Source organism: Homarus americanus, unplaced genomic scaffold (genome assembly GCF_018991925.1).
Source record: "Homarus americanus isolate GMGI-L3 unplaced genomic scaffold, GMGI_Hamer_2.0 scaffold1426, whole genome shotgun sequence".
Classification (NCBI taxonomy): Eukaryota; Metazoa; Arthropoda; class Malacostraca; order Decapoda; family Nephropidae; genus Homarus; species Homarus americanus.
Genome location: NW_024741636.1, coordinates 30001 through 36179, shown reverse-complemented (window position 1 = coordinate 36179; position 6179 = coordinate 30001). Strand labels below are relative to the sequence as shown.

The 6179-nt window shown below is 56.2% G+C and overlaps 1 pseudogene; it reads left to right on the top strand.

Moving 5' to 3' along the window:
- The first annotated feature begins 548 nt into the window (after positions 1-548).
- LOC121876003 overlaps positions 549-6179 on the top strand; it is an 8328-nt pseudogene continuing 2697 nt past the window's right edge.

Genomic DNA, 6179 nt, shown 5'->3' with positions numbered 1-6179 from the left:
CTCTGTCAGAAGAAGAAGAAGAAGAAGAATAAGAAGGAACGGAGTCAGGGGTGGGAGTACCGGCGCCATGGCCGCTGGTACCCCCGAGACAAGCCTCTCAAACCTTCCTTTATCTCTCTCTCTCTGTCTTAAGAAGCAGAAGAATAAGAAGGAACGGAGTTAGGGGTGGGAGTATCGGCGCCATGGCCGCTGGTACCCCCGCGACAAGCCCCTCAAACCTTCCTCTCTCTCTCTCTCTCTCTGTCTTAAGAATAAGAAGGAACGGAGTCAGGGGTGGGAGTACCGGCGCCATGGTTGCTGGTACCCTCGCGACAAGCCCCTCAAACCTTCCTCTCTCTCAGTCGTAAGAATATGAAGGAACGGAGTCAGGGGTGGGAGTACCGGCGCCATGGCCGCTTGGTACCCCCGCGACAAGCCCCTCAAACCTTCCTGTGTATGTCTTTTGCAGCAGCACGTGGTAATGTCGGTGGTGAAGAAAGTCGGTGGCAGAGCGTCTTCCGCTTCGTGGTTGGGGAACATGTTCCCCCTAACGATGATGAGACCACGATCGACCTCGTAGTAGGAGAGAGCTACCCGCCAAATTTAAGCATATTTATAAGCGGAGGAAAAGAAACCAACAGGGATTCCCTTAGTAAGGGCGGCTGAACCGGGAAAAGCCCAGCGCATAACCTCGATGTCTTCGGGCACGAGGGGTGTTGCGTTTCAGAGGGTCCAGCACGCCGTCCCCTACCATCTAAGTCAAGCTTGAAAGCGGCCACTGCCCATGGAGGGTGACAGGCCCGTATGGCGGCGCCCGTGAGGGTACAGATGGGACGGTCGGAAAGGGCCTCTCTGTAGAGTCGGGTTGCTTGAAAGTGCAGCTGTCGGCTGGGTGGGGTGTTGTAATTGAGCGACCCAAAAATGTTTGGGCGCGCCCCTACTCACGCTGGCGTCGGCGGGCGTATTTCGCCTCGTAGTAGGTCACCGCGACCCGTTGCCGGGGACTGGTACCTCGCCGCCGACTCTCTCTCAGCTAGTCTGGGGGGGAGACCCGCGCGACGGGGGGAACCACCGGTGTCCTGGCTGCCCTGCGACGGTCGTCGAGAAGTGCTTGCCGCCGCTTCGGCGGCGGTTTTGCCCTCGCGGTGTGCAAGGTCGGTGATCACCGGCCGTCTTGAAACACGGACCAAGAGTCTAACATGTATTGCAAGTCAATGGGCTCCACCCTAAAGCCCAAAGGCGAAATAAGTGACGGGCGCCGGGGAAACTGGCTGTAACAGGCTCTCCGGTGCGTCTTGGGTGATCCCTGACCTGCCTGCGTCGCCGCGCCGCGACAAAGCGGGTTGAGATACTCCTGTCTCTGGACGTTGCATGTGGTGGAGGTCTCGTCAGGCGATGGTCGAAGTTTAATTTCCCTCATGGGAGAGCGCAGGCCCGGGACTTGCCAAGACGCCGCGGTGCTGTCAGTCCCCGGAAGCGGGCCGTCGGTAAACGGCGGAGGCGCACCGGGGCAGGCTCGCGGGCAGTCGTCAAGTACCATGAGCATATATGTTGGGACCCGAAAGATGGTGAATTATGCCTGGCCAGGATGAAGCCAGAGGAAACTCTGGTGGAGGTCCGTAGCGATTCTGACGTGCAAATCGATCGTCGGAGCTGGGTATAGGGGCGAAAGACTAATCGAATCATCTCGTAGCTGGTTCCCTCCGAAGTTTCCCTCAGGATAGCTGGAACTCGCAGGGTGAATTTCATCCGGTAAAGCGAATGATTAGAGGTCATGGGGACGAAACGTAATCAACGTGTTCTCAAACTTTAAATGGGTGAGATGCCGAGCCTGCTTGTAGGGATGAAGCTCCGGCGACTAATCTGAGTATCTAGTGGGCCACTTTTGGTAAGCAGAACTGGCGCTGTGGGATGAACCAAACGTCGAGTTAAGGGGCCTAAATGAATGCTCATTCAGATCCCATTGAAAGGCGTTGGTTGCTATAGACAGCAGGACGGTAGCCATGGAAGTTGGAATCCGCTAAGGAGTGTGTAACAACTCACCTGCCGAAGCAACTAGCCCTTAAAATGGTATGGCGCTCAAGCATTCTCCCGATACTCGACCGCCGGGCGCACTACCGGCCTCGCTCTCAAGGCGAGGTCTCGAAGCCCCGGTGAGTAGGAGGGTCGCAGTGGTGAGCGCTGAAGGGTTTCTGCGTTAGCCGGCCTGGAGCCGCCACTGGTGCAGATCTTGGTGGTAGTAGCAAATACTGGAGAGAGACTCCCTTGATGACCGAAGCGGAGAAGGGTTCCATATGAACATCAGTTGGACATGGGTTAGTCGCTCCTAAGCCCAGGGCTAAGGCCTGATCCACGCTCGAGGCAAATGCAACACGAGCAGAGGAGAAGAAGAAGAACTAAGTAGGGGTTCTATCTATCTATCTACCTCGGTCTTATATAACGCAGTCTAACAAAGTGAAAGGCCAAAGGATGAGTGGCAAAAGGGAATACGGTACTTATTCCGTAACCAGGCCTGGAACCCTAGCGGGTGTGTGTGTGCCCTTTGGGAATGCTACATGCCCGCGAAGGGTCCTGGCAACTAAAACCAGCTCGCGTCCACCGGCGGTGGTCCGGGAAAGAGTTCTCTTTTCTGTTTAAGGCGCCGTGGCCCTAGAAATCTCTCATTCAGAGAGAGGGCGTTGGTAAGACGATTAGCCGTAGAACGCCGCGGTTCTTGCTGCGTCCCGAGTGCCACCGCCGGTCCGTGAAAAATGCGAGGGTGGTTATCCCAGGCAGCATTGTCGGAACTCGTTTCCGGCGGCGTCTGCTTTTTGGGCCTGTGCGTGCCCATAACCGCATCTGGTCTCCAAGGTAAGCAACCTCTGGTCCATAGACTAATGTAGGTAAGGGAAGTCGGCAAATTAGATCCGTAACTTCGGGATAAGGATTGGCTCTGAGGATCGGGCCAGTCGGGCCTGTGCGGGAAGCGGGCCTGGGTTTGGGCGCAGGACTGGGCGAGGTGATGGTAGGGACGTTAGGGCAAACTGCCGTGGTTCGTCCGGCGAGGGATGATGTCGCACATGTGCGCTCCTCTCTCGTGCGGGGCTCGCTACTGTGGCCTAGCGCCTCTCTAAACCGAGCTCGGACCGGCGTACCTCCGGCCCTTCCGTGGAACGCGCTAGGCTGCGTGGGCGTGTTCTCGGGAGGTGTTCGCCGTCCCTCCAAAGCTCTTGTAGTAGGAGGTGCGGGGGGGGGGAGGCGTGGCCGTTCGGTTCACTACAATCCCACTTCGGCTGGCGCCCAGCGATCAACTTAGAACTGGCACGGACCAGGGGAATCCGACTGTCTAACTAAAACAAAGCATTGCGATGGTCTTTGATGGATGTTGACGCAATGTGATTTCTGCCCAGTGCTCTGAATGTCAAAGGGAAGAAATTCAACCAAGCGCTGGTAAACGGCGGGAGTAACTATGACAAGTCAGCGGCCGAGGACACACTCACAACTGACAGACCCAGCATATCGGGACCAGGAGCGACACCCGAAACGACAAACTTGATCGTGACCATGGAGTATAAAGGTGCGGGGTCCTTTGACAAAATCCGGTGTGGAATTTGCGGTGCCTCTTTTAGATCTGCTAAGGCATACGCAAACCACACCAGGTCCTCGCACCGAGCGACTCTAGAAATCAGGTGTGGCTAATGTCAATTGCCACTTAGCGACCCTAAAGTCTGTGCAGTCCACTTCAAAAGCTCTTCCCTAGAGGAGCAGCAGGTATGCGCGGGTCCCCAACACCACACATGTGGCGAGTGTGGAAGGACATTCCCAACTCCGGTGGGACTTACCCAACACACTCGTCATATGCACAAGGGGACCTACAACTAAACCCTCGAGCCTGCCAGGCGGGTTGCCTACTCCACACAGGAAATGCTCCTAGTGGCGGAGGAGGTGAAACTCCTCCGGTCAGGAAGGGGGGTTTCCAAAATCAACCAAGTGTTGATTGGAAGCCTCCCGGAGGGGACAATCCGGCTGGAACGCTTGAGGCTATGGGCAAGACCCAAAAGTACAGGAACATCGTACGAAGTGGCCTCCAGGAAACAGAAGACCCTGGAAGCAGCCCCAGATCAACCAATGGGGCTGGAGGCGGCACAAGAGCCCTCATACAAGATGAGCTACCCGAGGGGGTCAACGATCCTGACCCCTCTCACCCTGATGACTCTGGGAGTGACCCAGAGCGGGATATCGCCCCGGAGCTGGGGGCGAGGGTCAAGTTATGGGAGCATCTGAGGGCTATCAGCGAGGAGGAGGAGGAGGGTGACGCATTGGTCGTCAGTCTCAATTCAGTGCTGCGGGCCATTCCGTCCCCAGATGGCCTGACGGAACACCACGTCGAGATGGCGCTGAATGGGCTGGAGGCTGCATTGCGGGCACATAAGCCGAGGCTATTCTCTGGTAGAACGCCTCGGCAAGGAGTAAATAGAGTGTCGCCCAGTTATAGTCACCTACCCAGGAGAGTCAGAAAAAGAATGGAGTATGCACAGACACAAAGGGCTTACAAACGTAGTCCAAAGAAGATCGCAAATAAGATCATCAACGATGTCGAATTCGAGGGCGAGAGGCCCTCGGTCGATGAATTCGTAGCGGAATTCCGACCGAGGTTTGCTGCTGAATCGCCCCCGGATGATGAACATGTTGAGGTGCGCACGAATGACAGGATGCTAACAATTCTTGACCCCATAGCCGGCAAAGAGGTGGTGGGCGCACTTCGTGGACCGGAGACCGCAGTAGGTCCGGAGAACCCAGAGCTCGACACGGGATCGCTACGAAGGCTAGGGCCGAGGGTTCTCCTAAGAATATTGAATACATGGCTGTATTTGGCACGGGTTCCTCAATGGACGAAAAACAGCAGAACGTCCATGCTTCCCAAAAAATCGCCGCTTGGGACCCCCTCTAATTGGCGTCCAATTACAATCGGGTCCCACATCGTTAGGGCGTACTGTAAGATCCTCGCATTCCGGATGGTGGAGAGTGCTAATACAAGTATAAGCCAGAAGGCCTTTAGGTCCGTCGACGGGTGCGGTGAGAACTTAGCACTCGTAGAGGGACTGATAAGGCACGCCCGGAGAGAGAAGCGTAACATCTATATCACCTTTGTCGACGTAGCCAAAGCGTTCGACACTGTGTCGCACACCTCTCTCGACAGGGCACTTCGGCGCTTGGATACGCCTAACCACCTTCTGGATGTTGTGAAGGATCTTTACAGCCACGTAGGGACAAGCATTTGCGTTCCCGGCGGGGAGTCAGACCCCATCCCCATGACCAGAGGAGTGAAGCAGGGATGTCCATTGTCCCCCTTCCTTTTCTGTGCCGTGGTGGATGAGTACCTGGAGTCCCTGGGTCCTGCCGTTGGATACCGCCTGGACGATGTAACGTCGGTGGCGGTGACAGGATTTGCGGACGACCTGGTAATAGTCTCTGAGTCCAGGCTCGGGATGCAGAGGAGCCTGAATCAGCTAGACCGGTTCCTTGGTGCGAGGGGACTGGCCGCGCAGCCCACGAAGTGCGCCACACTGGGTCTTGAGCGGGCTGCAAGGGGTAGGTATGGTGTGAAGCTCAGGGTCGTGACCGAGGAATGCTTCACAATGCTGAACTCGACCACGGGTCTGGCCGAATACCTACCAAGAATTGAACCTGATGAGTACGTGAGGTACTTAGGGCTCCAGGTGGGGCCCTCAGGACTTGAGAGACCGGGGAGTAGGGTCGATGGCGAAAAACAAAAACTCCAGAACATCATGGAGAAAATAGGAGGTTCTTCGCTGAAACCCTTGCAAAAGATCAAGATACTGAAGTCTCAGATTATCCCGAGGCTTCAGTATAGGTACGTGAAGGGATCCTGTTCTATGAACCTTCTCAGGGCACTAGACGGGACCCTTCGCGACCGGACCAGGCAATGGCTCCACCTACCTCGGACACTCAATACAGCGGCCATTGGCCTACCCATGAGAGACGGGGGCGTGGGAGTGCCCTCGCTACTGGAGACCATTTCCCATCAGAAGATGGGACTGCTCCGGCGTCTCGAGGCCTCAGACGACCCTGCAGTAAGGTTTATAGCCTCTGGGGGTCTCTGGGGTCGCGAAGTCGGGGCAATGGCGAGGCACTTCCGGGTAGGCCATATAGACAATAACACCTTGTCCCAATTGAAAAGGTCGCTGTTGCGGAAGAAG